We start from the raw sequence: 21523 nt of genomic DNA on the forward strand, positions 1-21523 counted from the left end.
CATATAAAACAATGTAGAGGAGATCGCAATTAGAGTTGCGTATCTAAAAGGAGCTTAAAAGCTTTACAACTACATTAATTTCTTCTTATCTTTTTAGATTTATTTCCCGTTTCTTATGTTTCTTTATCAACGTGATGTCAAGTGTACTTCCCCTTTTATTATACATCCCTTTTTTGGGGGAAAGAGTGTACATTAGTATACACCTGTTCATTTCAGAATGTTGTTATATCAATAACTTCTTATTTGTCTTTGTCTCTTTCAAATTATAAGTCATTGCTCACATTTAATCTAACAGAATTAGAATTAGATCATGGCGTTATACTATGTACATGTATTTTATTCTTAACTCTATATATCGGGTGAACTGAACTCGCTATACACAAATATAATTATGAAATGCTGACTGTCTTATTTAATCTTTGATTATTACTAGGCAATGCAATCGGTAATTGGCAGTTGATTTGGTTTTTATTGTCAATAATAAACTCCTTTACCTCCCTTCCGTTATAAAGAGTGGCCCTACATGAACGACCTATATGTTTCAATGTTGTAATTCATTATTTCACCCCCATATGAGACCGTGATACTGCAGTCACACCGCCGAACCGACTCCAAAACAACCTCACAGACCTTTCCAAATCGACCATTTCTTTTCCATTCTCTGTATTAATGCCATTCCTTGTTCGGTCACTGGTCGGTCTGGGCGTCGTTTCACGAGACCGTCATAAGTACAAGTTCACCTACATCTCCTAAACGCGTTTTGACTATAATACACGCATTTCAACTGGATTTCGGTGAACTTGTGCTAATGACGGTTTGATGAAACGCTGGCCCGATGTATCGTTTCGGCTGTGCAAGTAAGAGGAGTCTGTGTCACTGTGAGTATGGGGTAATTACTTCGATTTTCCGTCACGGTTTGCTACTTTATCAACAGCAACTAAAGAAGTCTGTTAAAGAAAGATATTTCAGAGAGTTTATTAACACGGCTTCAAATCAAGATAATGACTAACCTTGAAGAATTCAAAGTGAATACCAAAACAAACATACAAAAATGAATTAAAACATATAACAGTTATTCTTGCAAAATATTAATCTTTACACGAACTTTTTTCTTCTTCATTTCATTGATCTGTAATTTTATGTCATGCAATGTGATGTGTATTTTTTCTGGTAGGAATGTTGTGTTTTGTCATGTCTTAATAATCTGGTACATGTAATTAAATGTTAATTATATTTTCTCTAGGTCGCCCACTTATAAAGGTCACTTCCTTTCTGGCTGCTACCTACCAAGCAAGATTGATATTTTGTACAGTACATGTATTATTCAACGTGCACGTATGTATGTTATTCTTTAATTTCAATGCTGAATTGAATTGGATTGAAACTATACTACATGTAGATCATTTATCTTTTTCTGTTTATAAGACAATATACAGCAATACGGTAGCAAGTCAAACGTTCGTGTGGTACTGTAAATACTTTTATTTTGCTTACCAAATAAATTTTGATTCACATCGAATTCAGTCTAAATTTTACATCAATTTCATTATTCACAAATTTGATTGACCCTTTTAAGTAACCGACATGGTGAACAGAGATCAGGAACGGACAGGAGAATGGGAAAAGAGAGTGGGAATGCATAGGAGACAAAGTCACACAGAGAGGGACAGAGAGAGAGAGAGAGAGAGAGGGGTAGAAAGAGAGGGGAAGAGGAAAACATATGAGAGAAAAAGAGAGAATGAGAGAGAATGCAGATGGACGAAGATATCCGCATACAGCAAGAGAGAGAGATTAATATGACTGTAATAAATTTTGTATGCAAACATTTTCTCTTAACATTATCCTTTTAAGTTTTTACCATAAACACATACTGGCGCGCATTGGCGGGAGCTGAGGGCTGATTAATCGAGAAGACCTTTCCTTCCGCCTTTCGACACATCATTCCGTATAATAATCTTAAAGGGATAGAACCTGACAATGAATGGCGACAAAAAAAGAAGTATCCACCATTTTCATTACCATGGTAAAATGCTCCACAATATTGATGCTAAACCTGTCTCCCTATGATGCATGCCAAGATTTTCATGCTGAGTGTATGCTACCAACTGTCTTTGGCTAGCTTGCAGGTAAGTGCCATTGGAAGAAAACAACATCAAAAGGGAGATGACACAAAGACAGCACCTTAAGGCCACGATGGAAGAATCGTCATCCGCCCGTCTGACGTCTGAACTGAATCGCAAATGGAATTGACGATAATTATTGTTCGCCGACGCTCTTTACTCGATTCGCGTTCGATTAATTTTCACTCCGCAAAATGATGATGTCACAATGTACAGGCATTTTCTAGCTTTTCTTAGGCAGTATAAATTGTCAAGGTCATGATACCATTCTACCTATATGTGCTGTAGTTAGGAGATCTTTCAGGATTAATAAGTCAAGGTAGTAAATCTACCAGGGGGGAGGGCGGGGAGCGTATCTTTCTAGAATATCCCCACACATATTCCGATATTCAGTGAGCAGTATCAACTCTTTTCTTCAAGGTAACAGTCTCTGGTGGTGCATTCTTGAAGCCAGTGCATACATAACATTTTATTCAATAATTACTAAATGCCTCATCACTAGCTAATTTAAAGGAGGGGCAAGCAGAGGGGAGGGGTAACCCCTCCTGACAGATTGCCGACCAAGAAAAGGAAATGCTGGAACTATTCATAACCTATAGTTAGAAGGTTAGGAAATATTTGTAAGTCAAAAAAGGGGGGATGCAGTCGCCATAATCATATTTTCAAAGTCATTTTGGGTAATACCCCCCTAGCTCCCTCGATCGGTGACAGCAAACCACACAAGGCACTCAAAAAGTGAATTCTGGATGAAAAGTATATGGATCACAATGAGCTAAGATGTTTTACCCCTCCTGCACGAGGCCAAGGTCCTGGATACGCCACTGTGTCTCATCGAAAATCAAGAAGAAAACTCGTGCTGGCAGAGTATGAGATGACTTTCGCCCTAATTGATAGGCCTATACTGGTCGGGGAAGTTCAAGACGTTACAAATAAAGTCTTGACAGTAAACTGATAGCCTATAACTTCAGTCAAATGCAGAGTTTAGCTCGCCGGAATACCGGATCGGGTGTGTCCATCATCCCACAGACCGTCTTCGAGAGACATTCCGTCAAAGAAGCCTTTCAGCCAACTAGAGTAATGTTACCCAACTACGTTCAAGTTGACTTCCCAGTACTTGGTGCTCTGCACACGTCCGTCAAAGAAGGCACTCGACAAGCCGATGCTACATAAATTATGTTACATTTAATAGTTATGATTCTGATCCTCTTTTAATTCAATGCGGTGTTCCTCAAGGCTCCATCTTAGGTCCACTGTTATTTCTTCTTTATGTAAATGATATTATCAATACATTCCCCCTTCTTTCTTTTATCTTATTTGCCGATGATACAAATATCTTTTATTCCCATCAAGACCTTAATTCGTTAAAAAATACTTTGAATTATGAAATAAACAAAGTATCAGATTGGTTTAAATCCAATAAACTTTCACTTCATACAAAAAAGACTCATTTCATGTATTTTAAACATCATTCTCATAATACAGAAACACCTATATATATTAAAATCGATGGTATGCTACTAGAGAAGAAAACTAATTCCAAGTTTTGGGGTGTTCTTATAGATGAAACCTTGACTTGGAATGCTCATTTACACCAAGTTACAATGTGCATTTCCAAAAGTATTGGAATAATCTCCAAGTTAAAGTTTATTCTACCCCATGCAACCTTATTCCTACTATATAATTCGCTAGTTCTCCCGTATATAACATATTGTAATAGTGTATGGGCAAATTGTGGTTCGACAAAAATTAATTCTATTTTCAAACTGCAAAAGAAAGCCATACGTATTTGTACAGGTTCGAATTTCTTAGCTTACACTGATCCTTTATTCTATAAACTTAAAACACTAAAAAAAATCGATCTGAACACTACTCAAGTAGCAGTTATTATGTTTAAGTACATTAATAATCTGCTTCCACCATCCTTTGATAACATGTTTAGGTTTAATAATTCCGTTCATTCATACTCTACTCGCATATCTGGAAACTTCCATCTTACAAACCCCAAATTATCAATAACACACAAATCTGTTAGACATTCTGGCCCGGACATTTGGAATGATTTACCCGACAACATAAAGTCTTGTTCAACCATCTACTCCTTAAAAGCTACACTTAAACGACAAATAATACAATCATATGCTCCCCTCTCTTTAAATTAGTATAACAAAACCGTGACTTATTTATTCTTTATCATGCAACTGCTCACTGCACCTGCACTTGCACCGCACCCTCTTGATCACTCAGTTTTTCGAAGAGAGTTATGTCGCCAATTCTTTTTACGAGGCCGCCATCCATCTCCAGCCTAACCGCTCACGATGGTGGTCTCCTGCGTTCCAAATTACCTCTCTAATTTATTGAAAATATTTCATATTTCTTATGTTATTGTATGCTTCGTACATGTTTATCGAATGATATAATTGTACATGATTTTTCATTTAATTACTTTTGTAAACATTGTATTCATTGTATTTGTTATTGTTCGAAATTTTGTACTTTGACTTTGAATTTGTATATTTTTGAACGCAGAAATAAAATCAATCAAACAAACAAACACTGTACGCCGTACGTAAAAGATCGGGATGGACCTCATCAACAAACTGGATTTGTCAATCCAGGGCAGCACTGTTCACATCGAGCGCGTCGAAGCCGACATGCAGCGAGGTCCGTTATCACCGAAGTTTCACAAGCTGTTCGCACCAGGTATGGGGAAAGCGTGAAACTTCAGGATACAAGCATCGAGATCAAACAAATTAATGTATACATGGAATATATCAGAACACGAAATAGAGTGAGAAAGATAAATGGAGAGGATAAGGAAAAGAAAGGAGGAAAGAAAAGAGAAGCGAAATTGGAAGTAACCAACCTTTCATTCCTACGATCAGCCGAGGCAATCAAGCAAGAAAGGAAAAAGTGTCAGTTTTAAGAGGAACGTTGGAATGGACGAGCTACACAGTTAAAAATTTAGTGAACATGTTGTTTAAAAGTTTAAACAACTGTTGATTAACGGGTGACCTGATCTAAGAGTTGTTTAAAATGTTAAGCAACTCGAGTTGTTTAAAGTTTAAACACTTAGTTGATCAACATTTTGAACAACTTGTTTAAAATCACAATTTAAACAACTGGTGTTGTTTAAAGACGGTTGTTTAAAACGGAGCTGTTGTTCAGTGGGGGTTGTTTACACCAACTGGGTTGTTTAAAGAAAGTTGTTTAAAAAGGAGCTGTTGTTCAGTGGGGGTTGTTTACACCAACTGGGTTGTTTAAAGAAAGTTGTTTAAAAAGGAGCTGTTGTTAAATAATAATAATAATATTGGATTCTTATATAGCGCACGTATCGACCTTGCAAGGTCCTCAAGGCGCTCCAACATTACCCGGCTATGCTAGGCTGCCATAGGACATTAGTTCCGCGGCGGGACTCGAACCGTGGACCTTGTGATCGACAGTCCGGCGACGTTTCCACTCATCCACGACACGTCTACAGCTTGGTTGGCCATGATTTGAAACAAATCTTTTAGCCAACGCGCACTTTACTGGCACGTGACACATGACGTCATATGTAAACAACACTGTCTAAAAGCTCTCGTATAGTAAATAAAGCAGTCATTAAATTTTAAACAGCAAATGTTTAACAAAATTACTTTCGTTTCGAGCAACATTGTTTACAATTTGTTCAACTGTTGTTTAAGATAGTGTACAACTGTAAGTGAACATCACTTTTTTAAGCAGCGTTTTTACTGTGTAGGTCTTGGTAAGATCGTAAATGCAGTTGCAAAGAACATCGCTTTGCCTACTAAGGGCAGCATGAGTACCATGGTTGGTACACCAGACGGTAGGATGGCAGTGGGAAGCTGTTTTGGTGGCGTGGAGATCTTCTCTGCTGATGGTCAGCTCCAGCAGACAGTTTTCAAACATGTTAAGATTCGTGGAGTAGGGTTCTTCTCTGATGATCGGTTTGTTATACTTGATACCTTTGGCACTATCACGCTGTACACACTAGAGCAAACAAAGTTGAATGTAATGTTTGAGACTCTGAGTAACGATGAAGGTGGATTTGCTCACCTCACTGTAGACGGTGATAACCAGATCTATGTTAGCTACACGAAAACCCACACGATCCAGGTTTTCTCACCAGCAGATGGGAAGGCGATCAGGGAGATACCATGTGATGAGTATATACCTCAGCAGATTACTACTTATAATGATAACCTGGTCGTCAAATCCTGTGAAACATTACGATTGATTGACAAGCAAGGTGTTGTAAAATATAAATTAGCGAAATTAGTTGATCACCTATACGCTGCTGTGTCTCAAGATAATACAATCTTGATTGCCACAAGGGAGCACGACGTAGGTTTGGTCAGCATTGATGAGTACACTAACGAGCTAAAGCATGTCCAGAACATCGTCAATAATTACAAGATTGAGAAGCCTGAGAGAAACTGGTACTATCTCCAGCAGTACCGATCAGGAGAGATCGCTTTCTGCACTACTAATAGACTCTATATATTCCACTGAAAATAATGGATGACTCATCCTTACTTGCACTGTATGATATACCACTGTCTTCAGGCCCGTAGGAAGAAGTGGGGGGGGGGGGTGCGATGTCTCCGAACGGACCTATTTTTTCTGGTTTAAATAAGCACGCTGAAAAATTTAGAGTAACATAATATTTCATTAAAAAACAGACCCATGCCCGGCTATTTTTTTTCAAAAACATCCAAAAGGCCCGGTGTTTCTGTGACTTTATAAAGTGTAAAGATCTATAACATCCAATGGAGTCAGTTATATCTCGAACTTGGTGAATTTGAGTTTTCGAGACTGTTTCAGAAATTATATTCCTAAATCATGTCAGATCAATTTGAATAATTCGTCCCTGTTTTCACGAAGTGACGGTAGTGAGGAAAATCGCATACATTTTCACTTTTGATTTTTTTGCATTTTTGGACATCATTCACTAACATCTTGAACCTCACAAAATTTCAGATCATAATAATGTCGAATTATGTCGCTATGACGATGACGTAAACAAGAAAATGCATAGCAAAAGGATTTTCTGTTTTCACGAAGTGACGGCCAAGTACGCGCTTAACAGCCGTCAATTCGTGAAAACATGCATCGTTTGCTCTTTTCCTGCTTTTAATATTTTCACGAAGTGACGGTAGTGAAAATTTCGCAGTTTGGAACAGTCACAGACCATGAAAAGGTGAGTTTTTAAACATTTTTTTAGGGTAAATTAATGTGGTACGCTCTTTTGATTCATTCTGATTCTTTGTAAGCCATAAATATGTCCATGAGCACAGAAATGTGTGAAAAATACACCGCCGTTCCACATTTCGCCCCATATACTTATTTTCATGTAAGTGAATAAAGGAGTGAAGTATCATGTGATCCAAAACTAAAAAGATCAACTTAGACTTAACAAATATGCATCTAGAATAAATAACTTAAGTGGAGAGTCTTTCTTATTTTGGTCCACACCAAATATTAATGCTATAAGGTTCTTTTTATATCTGCTTAAGTTATAAATTTGAACAAAGTTTTACAGAAAGTTAGAGAGTAGATCATCTAGACTCTAGTCTAGAGACTAGAGTTTTACTTTTATTTTTTCAGTAATTTACTATTTAGCTAATTATAAATTTAATTTAGAGCCTAGAACTCTAGTTACTCTAGATCATCATTTTATAATTATCAGTTTATGTCAGCCACTACTCATCAATCTAGAATCTAGAGGTGAGTAGATCAGGATCTCGACAAGACTGAGACCTTTCTTGTAAGGCGCGTGCCTGGGGTTTAAGAAATTTCAGGGCTCCAAGCCCAAGGCCAACATCAACATGGCCAAGGGCAAAGGGAGTTATGAAAATTATCATCATGCTGAGCTGAGATGACCTGGGATGTAGCCCCTCCTGGTTAACTGTTAGTGTTAGGGAATTCAATGATTTGCCTTTCAAGCAAAGAAGGACATGGATGAACATTTAATTAAAAATTGAAAATTAGATACGGTCCTGCCCTGAAAATGAATAAATGGCACCATCCGAAAAAGGAATACTTTTTTTTTTTAGACTGAAGTAATCATGAGTAGTCTACCTTTTGGCGAACAATGTCCACATGTTTAGCTTAGTTTCTCTCGTTATCTGTACTCTGTGTCTGTTATATTCAAAGGCAGCACTTTACTTTAGTACCCTTGGTCCCTCACCCTATACAAAAATTATTTTAAACAATTGTTCTTGATACCAGCAAATGTTGCCCAACTCCACTTCGTGTTTTAAAGAATTTTCCAAGCAAGCACCATACCAGATGATGTACATGTCTCACTACCTACACTTCAGTGGTAATGAAATTATGATGATGTTTTTGCTTTCACTTAGTTTCAGATGCAGTAGATACAATTTGCACTTATATGAAGGAAGCACTGGGAAAGTACATCTACTTTTCAAGAATGCCACAGGCCAGACACAAATCCAGGTGAGAATAGTTTCATGATCTGTTCAAGAAAATCACACTTTAGCAGCAAAGTACTAAAGCACACTCACTGCTTATGTGCATAGGGGTAGTTGTTGTTTGGTAGGGGCAATTGGAAAATTCTATTTTGGGGTAATAGGGGCAATTGAAAACTTCTGTTTGGGGTCAGTTATGCCTATTAATTAATTTGATGTACAAAAGATAATATTGGATTCATTTCCTTACCTCTGCTTGCAAAAAAATGAAAGAAAATAACTTGTAATTATTTCTTTCATTCTACAAAATTAGATTGGATACAGGGACCGACATGCTGGTAAGATGGGTCCTTGATAATTCACTGAACACAGAGCTGCAGATGTGACTCGGCATAGTGACCTAAGAGTGGGAGCGGTATGGAACCGTTGAAGCAATTCACCGAACACTGTTGAAGCAATTCACCGAACACAGTCAGAGCTGCATGTGTGACTTGGCATGGTGACCCTTAAAGTCTCCTGACGGCTCCGATTGCGATTCTGATGAGGACCCATTGTCTATGCTTGTGAGCGAGTCAAAAGGTATCTTTTTTCCTTCTTGATTGTTTCCCAATAGTTAAAATTTAAGATATTCTTAATTGTTTTTAATGCTTAGGTCTCTTAGCTAAGGGAATGAGTGGTCCTATCGAGGTCAGCATTAATTTTTTTTAAATCCTTATAAAAAAAATTCCAATACTAAGGTGATACCACATAAAGTATTTAATTTATTAAGAGACTCTCTAAAATTGGGTACCAAAACTACACATAATAATTTTGCCCAATCATAATGCACTGTAAAGTTTCCCTTTCATAATTGAAATTCTGATAATGATTTTTTATTGATTTTGACTTGGACTTTTTTTATTATGATTTTTCTTTCTCTTATTTCCTTTTACTTTCAAGCAGTCTAGATCAAGAATCTTCGCTGCTTCAACCACTATCGCTTGGATGACATTATGTGTGAAGAAACTTGAAGGACTTGTGTTGAAGGGCATGCTTGAGAAACTAGAATCAATTACATTGATCGTTTTGGCAATGCTTCAATGTTTCAATACCTCAATCTCTCTTTTATATTGTTTGATTTTAAACATTTTGAATATCATAAATAAAGCAAACTCCACTCATAATTGTAATTGTGTGTACTAGCAATTACAATGAAATGGATTGATTATAAAATCAATGAATTGATTTAAAGCAAACTGGTAACATTTTCCATGAGTTCTGAAACAATTAACTGAATGGTCGTACAGGTGTCAGTTTTCTGTTACAGTATTGTAATGAACTCCTGCAAACATAAATCTTTAATATTCAAATGTATAGCTCAGAACTGCTATTTATCAGGTATACCTACCTCGATCAGTAATGCATATTAGAGTTTTCGATTCCAGTTCCATGAATCCTCATATTGTATCTTTGTATTGAAGAATTTGTTTATCCATTTTCTTTAAATGTTTGTATTCACAGGGGTTGATGCCTTCATTAGAACATGAATATAAGTTACATTTCAACAATTGGTTTTTCTCTCAAAACACAATGTTACTAGTTCACATTTAATGTTTTAATTTATTTCTTCTATAGTCATTCTCATCATAATTGTATTTGGTACTTCAAACTATCCTATAATGATCATACAATATAATGTTGCTGTTTTGAATTGTATCTGTTTGATGACAAATGAAATTGATTAGTCAAATTGATATTTCCATGTTTATCATGCATTGTTTAGCTGATAATAGTTTAGTCAGAGATTACGTGTTTACCTGGGTGAAGACAACCTTTAAGCATTGGTAAACTTTGTAGCGTTTGAGACTGTGTACTAAATTTCATTGAAATACCTTAGAAAGAGATTGTGTAAACTGACTTGGTTCTGATACTCTACTCACAAGATATTTATGAAAAACAGTGATAAACAAAACAGTAACGATGATTATTATATTAGTCATTTTTCCCATTGAAAAACTTCATGATACATGTAGTACATGTTTGTCGAGGATTTTGTATGTCACATGTGGCATTTACTCGCTACGATTGCTGAATAAACATGATAACCAAGTCGTATATAAAGAATTAGATAAAGACATTTTAGCATATTTACAAGTACTGTATAATGAATGAAATAACCTTCGTAATCCGTGGATGTATATAACTGATGAGTCTTTTCCACAGAACCCTAAATGTACATTTTAAAATGCAATACAGTATTGATGATAATTTATGATGATATGTTTGGTATGAATTATTTAATATTTTTGAATTTATGCTCCATTTTCCACTTGCTGTTCTGGTTCCAAATGTTTGAATTAAAACTGCTCAGTCAAAATTCATTTTCTGTGTTTATATTGCAGAGTTGAGTAGTTAACTACAGATTATGGTCAATTATCAATACTTAATCTTTTTCCTTCATTCAAAAATATTTCTTAACATATTTGCTTTATTTCCTATCTGAAAAAATATATTTAGCTAGGCCCCTCTCTAAAATTTTAGAAATTCCTCATAGTAATAGAGTAGCAAAAGCCCTGATATCACTCGCATGAATTTCAACAAGAAATGGCAGAATTTGTGTGATATTAAGGGGGTGGAGGGGGTAAAGAGAGAGAGAGAGAGAGAGAGGGAGAGAGGGAGAGAGAGAGAGAGAGGGGGGGGAGACTACTTGGACGTGTTCGTAAGTGGAAAGTATATAGTAACTTTAGTGCAATCTTTAGTCCCTATACATACAATGTACCTGATAATTAAACCTCAAATAATATTAAATACATATCCATTTTTAGCCTAAGATTAAAGAGAATAGCTTATTAATCATTTTAAAAGCACTTAGTGCCAATATCCATCTGTGCTATTGATAGTTAATTTATTGTAAGCCGTAGCTTCGTGAACAAAAGCTGACATCATACATCTAACATCATAATTATACAAAGAAGAAAAGGTGCTCTTATTTTATCCATACATATATTAAACAAGTAATTTTGCCGTATTTCAGTGTCTATCTCATGAAATTGCTTCACACAATAAAAATCCCATATGTTTTATACGCGCTCGGCTACGAGCCGTCACTTCGTGAAAACAAAATACAAGCGTTCTGCGTGATTTGTGTTTTCACGAAATGACGGTTAAGTTAAAAGTTCATACAGAGACATTCAGTTTATTCTTATCAATAAAAAAAAATAGCTACCAAACGAGAAAAATGTACTCTATCTCTCAGTTCGCATTATTTTATCTGTACATCAATTAAATAAAACATAATGCCGTTTTTAGTGTCCATTTCGAGAATTCCATCCACAAGGGAAAAGTCCCATACGTTTTACGCGCGCGGCTACGTACCGTCACTTCGTGAAAACAAAATCAAAGCGTTCTATGCAATTTGTGTTTTCACGAAATGACGGTTGTGTTAACAGTTCACACAGAGAAATGAAAAAGCAGCTACAGAAAGAGGAAAATGTACTCTTTCTCACAGTTTGAATTATTTTATCTGTACATCAATTAAACAAAACGTTTTGCCGTATTTAGTGTCCATTTCGGGAATTCCATCCACGAGAGAAAAATCCCATATGTTTTACGCGCGCGGCTACGTACCGTCACTTCGTGAAAATAAAATCACAGCGCGTCCTTGAATTTCGTGTTTTCACGAAGTGACGGTAATGTTTACAGCTCATTTCCCCCAAAAATATAAGAAATTATGGAAATATTTAAACATAGAACTAAACATTAAGATATTTTCTATCCCAGGATATAAAATTTATTTGCCTTTGATACATTAAAGAGGTTGAGATTATGGTTTGAAACTTTGAAAGCGATTTATTCAAAACTAACTTTCTTTTGGTTGCGCGCTCTACCGTCACTTCGTGAAAACAGGGACGAATTGAACCTTTTTAAAAAGTAAGCTTTCTTTTGATATACTTCGGATGTTTTTTATCTTTCAAGATTTTGTTGTTGGTGATGACTCTACACGTGAATCTGACTTTTTGATATATGTTGTACATCATGTAGACACAATGTAATTATGGATTAAACGATTGTTTTACAGTAGGAGATAATCATCATAGTAATAGACTCTATATGTATTGCCGTTTAATACAATGACTAATTTTCCTTTATTTTCTACAATGCATTTCAGATCACTGTCCGATTATTGAATCATGAGAGGAAATGCCACGTTTTCATGATAATGTTTACTTCTTACAATATCTCTAGTTGTGTAAGAAAGAGTTCAAGAGTTTTGAAAGTCGACCTATTGATTGCATGATATATGTTGCAAAAGTATTGTAAAACCAATCGTCAAAATAAGGGTTAATTTTTTTTATTTGAAGGACTCTGATATATTTTATGTATTCTATGTTTATTTTCCGTCTGGCAAAGTACATGGGAGAAATGGCATAGAACTCAATTGTCGGATATACCCGATTCATTTATTCACTTTTTTGAGATATTTCATTTCGTATGTGTTTTTTTTTCTTCTGTCTATAGACGTTTCTGTCAATCCTATCTAATCCCATAAAAAGAAAATATTTTGTATCAGAAAGGAATCTCACTAACTTCAACGAATGCAGAAAAATTGGTCTTTATAAGTTTTAGAAAAATCTGAAAATTCGTGATTTTACAGCTATATGTACTCTATGTTCGCTTTGTACTAAAGATTTCATTAAACATGCCCAAGCAGTTTTGTTGTCATACCTAGGGCCGAAATTTGAAATTGTTAACACGTTCTTTTTAAGTCCTCCTGTTTTTATAACACGTACACTATCATCAAAACTATTTTTTGACATTTTCCATATAAAAGAAATTGAGAGGCGATCGCATTTGGTGTTGCCTATTCATAGAGGGGCATTTCAATTACATTAATTTCTTCTTGTTTTGTTTAGACTTATTCCCCGTTTCTTACGTTTTCTGCATCAACATGATGTCAGGTGTACTTCCCCTTGTATTATCTATCCCTGTTATTTTGAAAATAGTATAGTATTAATGACTGCTTTGAGAGAAATAGTTGTTTTTATACGCTCAAGGGAAGGTTAGAATTGTGCTATTGCCCGAGGCGTGCCGAGGGCAATAGCCCAATTGTAACCTTCCCGAGAGCGTATAAAAACAAATATTTCTCGAATATTAAAGCAGTCATTAATACTTTTATATGCCGAAAACAAAAGAGTCAACTAATGACACCACCTTGGCCTTTCTATAGTTTATCTGCACGGTTGTTTTTTATGAGAGTATCTTTGAGAGTAGACTAGATCTAGATTCTAGTCTAAGCAAGATATTTTTACAATTTTGGGGATGGGCCGGCCCTGTGGGGAAATAGGAGAAGAACCTGCCTCTTCATATGACACCTCACTTATTGAGTATCACTTTCAGGATCACAACAGATAAAGGTTTGAATCTCGAATTGAAAAAAAAAACTTTACTTTTTTGCATGGTCTTGCAATGCACGTAGACTGCACGTAGACTGCATTGCGTACAATCTCTATGGGAATAATTTTAACACACAACATCGGGTGCGCGATCAGACACCCTGGCAACCGTTCTTTGAGAGTAGACTAGATCTAGATTCTAGTCTAAGCAAGATATTTTTACAACTTTGGGGGTGGGCCGGCCCTGTGGGGAAATAGGAGAAGAACCTGCCTCTTCATATGACACCTCAATTATTGAGTATCACCTTCAGGATCACAACAGATAAAGGTTTGAATCTCGAATTGAAAAAAAAAAAACTTGACTTTTTTTCATGGTCTTGCAATGCACGTAGACTGCACGTAGACTGCATTGCGTACAATCTCTATGGGAATAATTTTAACACACAACATCGGGTGCGCGATCAGACACCCTGGCAACCGTTCTTTGAGACTTAATTGAGAGTATACTAGATCTAGATTCTAGTCTAAGCAAGATATTTTTACAATTTTGGGGGTGGGCCGGCCCTGTGGGGAAATAGGAGAAGAACCTGCCTCTTCATAATGACACCTCACTTATTGAGTATCACCTTCAGGATCACAACAGATAAAGGTTTGAATCTCGAATTGAAAAAAAAAACTTTACTTTTTTTGCATGGTCTTGCAATGCACGTAGACTGCACGTAGACTGCATTGCGTACAATCTCTATGGGAATAATTTTAACACACAACATCGGGTGCGCTGACAACTAGATCTATTTTCGTCTAGAGTCTATACGTCTATGCTTTTTCAGCAACTAAACGACCATGTTTATGGATAATTTCACGTACCCTTTTTGTTGTTCGTGCTGTCAGCGAGTCTTGCATTTGATAAGTTGAAATCTTGGGAGAGATTCTTGAGCCATTTTTGTCTTGTTTGGAATTGTCTTGTCTTGTATGAAAATACCGACCAATTTTTCGCACACATACGGTATCCTCGATCGCTCAAACCATTTTTTAACATGTAAACCTATGGGGTAACCATGGAGACTGACCTATTTTCCCAATAACCATGGTTATTGGAAAAATAGGTCTGTTTTAACCATGGTTACTGCGAATTTTCGGGAACAGTTAAAGTTTATGAATGCAATTTCGACCAATCAGATTGCTGGATTACTTAAGTGAGGTATATAATGTGCATTAGTATCCACCGGGAATGCTGTTCATTTCAGAATGTTCTTATATCCATAACTTATTATTTGTCATGCACTGTAATGTATATTTTGTCGTGGTAGGAATGTTGTATTTTGTAATCTAATAATTATAATCTGGTACATACACTGAACTCTTTCTTATTCAGGTCGGCCACTCATTAATGTCACTTCCTTTCTGGCTGCTATCTATCAAGCAATTTTGATATTTTTGTACCAATGCATATACATATATTCTATTTTTTTCAGTAACAATATATTATTCCATGTACACGTATGTATGTTGTTCTTTAATTGCAATGATGAATTGAATTCGGTTGAAACAGAGTTATAGTTATTAATTCGACATTTTAAAATTATTAAATGTATTTTGATGACATGTACAGGTATTTACAAAACAGGATATGAAACTTCTAGTGTCTACGGGATTATTTGCGGGGGGGGGGCACAATTCAAATTATCTGATATACATCCCCCAAAGAGTAATTTCGTCAACTTTAATAGCGGGGGGGGGGGCGTGCACATGTGTGTATAAAAGGGGGCAGCAGTTGTTACGCTAGAGGCCGGGAGCTTGTTGGGAGCATTGTTGTACCACTGTTTTATATTAATTTGTCCTCTGGTTTTTTATGCAGATATAATGTCTGCAATGTGATCAAGTCGTTATTCCGTCTTTCTCATTAAGCACGTATATAACCTTTCTCCTTACTCCGTGTAGATTGTTTAACTTTTTTCTGAATATTACACAATATACAGTAGCCACAGTAGCAACCCAAACTTTCACGAGGTATTATAAATACTTTTATTTTGTTTCTAAATAAATTTTGATTCGCATCGAATTCAGTCTGAATTTTACATCCATTTCATATTTCGTACAGTTGAAATCGCATTAAAGGGCAATACAGCTTTATTAATAATTCAATTTTTGGAAGCAAGAAATGAGAGAAACAGAATGAAGAACGTTTGAAATAAATAGGGTAAATTTGATGTACAAAAGTATCAAAGGGGAAAAGGGGGGAAAGGGGGGAATTTACTATAACGAAATAGAGTAAAATGAGCGCCTATCTGAGCACGCCTCTGACTAAAAATACATTTTGAATTGCATATTAGTATAGGTCCTCTTAACAAAAATAGACTCCCAATCTTGTAGGTTGACAAATTGACATGGTTGTGTTGAAATAAATTTGTAAGTTGTCCGGCGCTACGTCACAACCAATTTGAATTGGCCATACGTAACGTGATTATAAACTTGAAATAAAATATTCATGAATTTGGTACGTTTTGTAAAATTTTATTCAAACTTTCCTCAGTCTGCTTCTCTAAATCTTCTGCTTTATTGTACAGTAGTTTGCTATTAAGGTTGGATTGCCCTTCAAAATTTAGTGTGGTTTTGGAATTACTAATAAAGTTAAATGTTGGAAATGTTTTCAGGCTAGCAAGCTTTCGGAATATCATAAGAACTATGTAACACGTTTATTTTGTACATCTTGTAAAACTAAAGAGAGGAATTGTGAGATACATGTTTATGACAAAATATACAGGATAATTCGAGGAACATAGATGATTTAGACATTAAAAGATAGAATGAAGGAAATAAATGATTTTAGAGAGGATGAAAGGGAAGAAGGGATGGTCGAAATAAACATTGAACAAGATGAGTAAATTCGAATGCTTAGTGGATGTGTGGGGGCTTTTATGAACAATAAGCATGTGTTAGAGAAAACAAGAATGTGGGTCAATTTTGGAAGTGGGTGAGTGCGTGTGTGTGCTTATATCATTTGTATTTGTTTTTAGTTTCATTCTTGTTAATTTTTAAAGATATCTTTAAAATCTGAAACTGAATTCCCTTGGAGATTGTGGCGTTTCATCTGACTGTTGTTATATTGCCTACACCGTGACCCCGTATCGCTAAAACCAAAGGCAAAAATTAGAAGTACATGTGTCTCCATGATCTTCATCAAAAGAATTCAAGCACATATTACATGAATTGGTCAGTGTTTAAACATTTTCAAACTTAGACAGGGGACTCAATAACAGTAATGAAGGACCTGAAGTCAGCGTGACATCGCATTTAACCCCCTTTTTAATATATAAATCTGAAAAATGACAGTTATGACACTGCCTCCTGTTTCCCTTGTTTTTCTTCTAAAAATTTGAGAGAAGAAAATGAGAGTTTTTTTTCTCTTCTTGCCTTCATTGTTGGCAAATTTCATAATCTGGGTATCGTTTTTTTTTATTATTAGAAAATTGTTTTGAAAACTACACTAGTTGGAAAATTTTGCTTTATTACCCCATCATAAATGGAATAGGGATGCCCCAGGACTTACATTATGGACCCATTGCAAGAGACAAATGCTATTTTGTATACGGCAGATAGATTTATTCTAGAAAACATTCGTAACATTTACATATTCATATTTAGTAGATAATTTCGTGTATCATATCTCCATGAAGTTACAAGGATAGACTGTGGCAGGCATGCCGATATAGATATTCAAACATTTCATGTCGACCCAGAGAGATACATGTACACCAATTATTGTACATTTACGGAGTTACAGAACTATTAATTTAGACATTACTTACTAACCCGACAAAAGAAAGTGAGAAAAATAGTTGAGAGTTACAAAGGGGAACATGATCAGCTCATCACTTATTGTGAAAAGAAGATAGTTACAGTGGTCTGGACATGTAACAAGAAGGAAGAATAGCTTGACAAACACTATATTGCAAGAAGGAACTAATGGGAGAAGAAAGAGGGGTAGACTAACAAGGACATGGACTGATAACATCAAGCATTGGACGAGCATGTCATTTAAGTAGCTAACGAGAACAGCTGAAAAGAGGGAGTTATGGAGAACCTATATAAATATGTCTAAGGGTCCATTTTCATTAAAATGGTTAGTCCAGGGTTTGTGATAACACTTCCCTGGTTAGTCCAATGCAACCTGTTAACAATCATACTCGTTCAGTTATGACGCGGCCAAACGGTGCCATATTTGTTATGATCAATTAGCTGTAACATGCTTCAAATGGCCTTATCTCTTCGGATACGTTTAGGACCTTTGCTGCTTGCATTTGCCTTTCATTTACATGTTTAAAAAAAACTGCCAGGGTTTTTATGCGGCAGCTTACCGCGCCAAATCTGAACAAGACTTTAAACATCTTCAAGGATTCTAAATTGTTCTGAAAATGTGCAGTCCATTGGGTAAGTGCGGATCATACTCAGTCAATACTTCTCTGGGATTCCGAGATATTTTGTTGTTGTACACTGCTCAGTCCTGTATCTGTTACCTGGTAGCCATCATGTAGGTTCAAATGATCTTCAGGTATCCGAATCTATAATATTGTTTTCTACGCCTTCATGAAATTGAGGCAAATAGCCCCTAAACTACCTGAAATTATAATATATCGAACTACTTATAAACTCTCTCAACCAGATGATGAATATAATATTCTAATAAACGTAAAGGTCAAAGATTGAATATTTTCTTTAATGTTCTCCTTTCCGGATGTGCATGTATAGCGCCATCTCCAACATTCCAATTGTAGTCTCGAAGGAAGACGGTTCCGTTCTACGAGACTTTTGGCAATAGTAATTTAACTCTAACTTTAGAATATTTTGTAATGGGGGAGGGGGTGACAATAATATAATTTAATCGGGTATATATTTGCTCAACAGATGCTTGACAAAATGAGATCGAAGTTCATTGGGCGATCTTAATCTACTTGTCTGCCAAAGGTTAGTTGCTGACAATCCACAGTACCTAAAAATAGACTGACAAACTAAATACAAACAGGCGCGTACGCAGGGGGGGGGGGGGGGGAGGGGTTTTTCTAACGAGTGATTTACAAATGTTGCTGAAATGACATGATTTTCCGGGATTTTGTTCTCATTTTTCTGGAAAATATTACTTTATTATGCGTTTGTTAGAAAATGACGAATTCCCAAATCTACAATCAGACAAAAAATATGCTCATGAGAAGCCTACATGTCAGGGTCCGCGGATTGCCTGGGATTGGAGGGCTTGAGCCCCCTCCCCCCCACCCCCCCCCCCCCCCCCCATTTTTTGAAAAAAGATATGCTCATCTGACCGTCATTAATTGCCTAAAACCCTTGAGCTTCCGGGGGCTCTGCCCCTGGACCCGAACAGGTGCCTCAGGCGGCCCCTGAATGCTCATCATATTAGATGCCTAAAACCCCTGAGCTTCATGGGGCTCAGCCCACAGCCCCCTGCCCATGCAGTGTCACCGTGTATAAGGTAGCAAAATAAGCTTATCTGACCGTAATTCAAAGACTAAAACCCCTTGGGGCTCTGACTCTTAACCGCCGCCGGGGCTTTGCCTCTGGACCCAAAGCCAATTTACGCTCGCTTAGCTCAACCTGATCGTAAATACTTTATCGCCCCCCCCCCCCCCGCCCCCCAATATGAAAAACGTTCCGCGGGGCCTGCATGTAACATGTAAGAGTGGTGGTGATGCGGATCATTTTTTTTGCCACCCCAAAACGTTTTTGCTCATTCCGCCACTGATTCAAACTGTAATTTCGAAGGAGCACCGTTCTACAAGACTTTAGCAAAAGCAATTCGACTCTTACTTAATAATTTTTTTTTAATGGGGGAAGGGGATAACAGAAATAGAATTCAAGTTTGACACGGGAATATGTCGGCCCGACAGACGCTTGACATACTGAGATCGATGTTCTATTGTGCCATTTCAATCTGGATGTCTGTCAAAGGTTACTGGGAATTCCCAGTTACTAAAATTAGAATGACAAGCTTGATACAAACATGTATATTACCACGCATGATCAGTGCACTACTATATTGTAAAGGCAGAGAGTATACATGTTTACTGATTTCATATAACACCCAGACCGATACGTATACTGACGAAAAAAGACGTGAGTAAATTTAAATGTAAATGTATGTCATTTCCAAAAGAAATACAGTGACATTTCGTAATATTTTCGTTTAAATTGTCGTATATTCATGTCATTATAAGCCAAGTCCCAGACACTTTTGAGACTTTGGTTGTATCTGGTTTGTAAAATTATCATGTTCATTAGACTGAAATAGTTGGGTCTGTGTCTAGATGTCTATGGGTGGATAAATGGACATCGATTTCGCCAAGACTAAAATGAGAATGACGGGTGTTTGGGAAATTGTATCAGTTTGTTAAATCATGAAGAAACAGGTTACAAAAATAAATCTAAACAAAACAGAGCTTTGAAACCAGACCATAACAGTGTAATGTCCTTGATCGTGAACACGGAAGTAACGTTTGTCGCATTAGACAAATTACGAGCATATTGATATCGTCCATAAGTATAACATTTTAGTGTTTGTTTGTCCTGGAGAAAATTGTCGCTCTTTTGTTTAATTTTTGTAATTTGAACTACGAAATTACACATTTGTAATGGACTACTATTCTTGCATATACATACACATGGTAAACATTTCATCTTGCGTGATTGACATATGTGTCGTATTAGTTGAGGTGTAGTATAGTAGAGTGGTTTATTCACTTGACTCTCGAGCTAAGAGATGGGGTTTCGAATCCCAGCCCAGCATTATAACGTCATTCAGAATTGTGGTACTGTGTTGTTGCACTATGCGTGTGTGTGTGTGGGGGGGGGGGAGGCAGGGCAGACATATATGTTCCGTAGGCGCTTGACAAACTGAAATCGAGGTTTCAGTCTGTCAAAAGTTACTGGGAATTCCCAGTCACTAAAAATAGACTGACAAACTAAACAATGACATATAATGTAGTACTAATTGTGCACCCAGTAGCGTACGCAGGATTTTTTCAAGGGGGGGGGGGGGTTAACATTTTTAAATCGGGCCGAAAATTTCGCAACGACTGAGCCAACCGCTGAATAAGCGGGGGGGGGGGGGGGGTAAGAGGACACTTTTTTTTGTTGGGGGGGGGGGGGGTCTGGAAATTTGAAAATTTGACATTTTGCTCCGTTGGGGGGGGGGGGTAAGGTCACCTTTTTTAGGTCAGCCATTGGTATAATTTGTTTTAATTTAAAAAATCAAAAAAAAAATCAAAGGGGGGGGGGGTTGCTCCAAAATACACACATAATAAAAACTGAAGGGGGGTAACCCCCCCCTCCCTACCCCCCCCCCCCCCCCCCCCCTGCGTACGCGCTTGAGTGCACCACTGCATTGAAAAGGCAAAGCGTATTCAGGTTTACGTAATAACGGTACGTAATAACGGGAAAAGAGGTGAGTGAATGAAAATGTCCGTGTCATTTCCCAAATAGATGCAAACCAATATTACTAATATTTTCGTTTTACTTTGTCGTATATAACTATATTAGGCTAATTCCCAAACACTTGTAAAGATTTTGTTTTGTTTTTTGATCTGGTTTG

The 21523-nt window shown here is 36.7% G+C and overlaps 1 long non-coding RNA gene across 2 annotated transcripts; it reads left to right on the plus strand.

The window, feature by feature from the left end:
* The first annotated feature begins 7134 nt into the window (after nt 1-7134).
* Nucleotides 7135-10911, plus strand: LOC105441520. Of its 2 annotated transcripts, none has more exons than XR_004065290.1 (4): nt 7135-7320; nt 8483-8579; nt 8865-9130; nt 9491-10911. It is a non-coding gene; the product is annotated as an uncharacterized LOC105441520 (long non-coding RNA). The 2 variants fall into 2 exon arrangements; XR_004065289.1 differs by having other exon boundaries at nt 7136-7320; nt 9494-10911.
* Nucleotides 10912-21523: the final 10612 nt, after the last annotated feature.

This window comes from Strongylocentrotus purpuratus, unplaced genomic scaffold (genome assembly GCF_000002235.5).
Source record: "Strongylocentrotus purpuratus isolate Spur 01 unplaced genomic scaffold, Spur_5.0 spur5_scaffold_2, whole genome shotgun sequence".
Taxonomy (NCBI): Eukaryota; Metazoa; Echinodermata; class Echinoidea; order Camarodonta; family Strongylocentrotidae; genus Strongylocentrotus; species Strongylocentrotus purpuratus.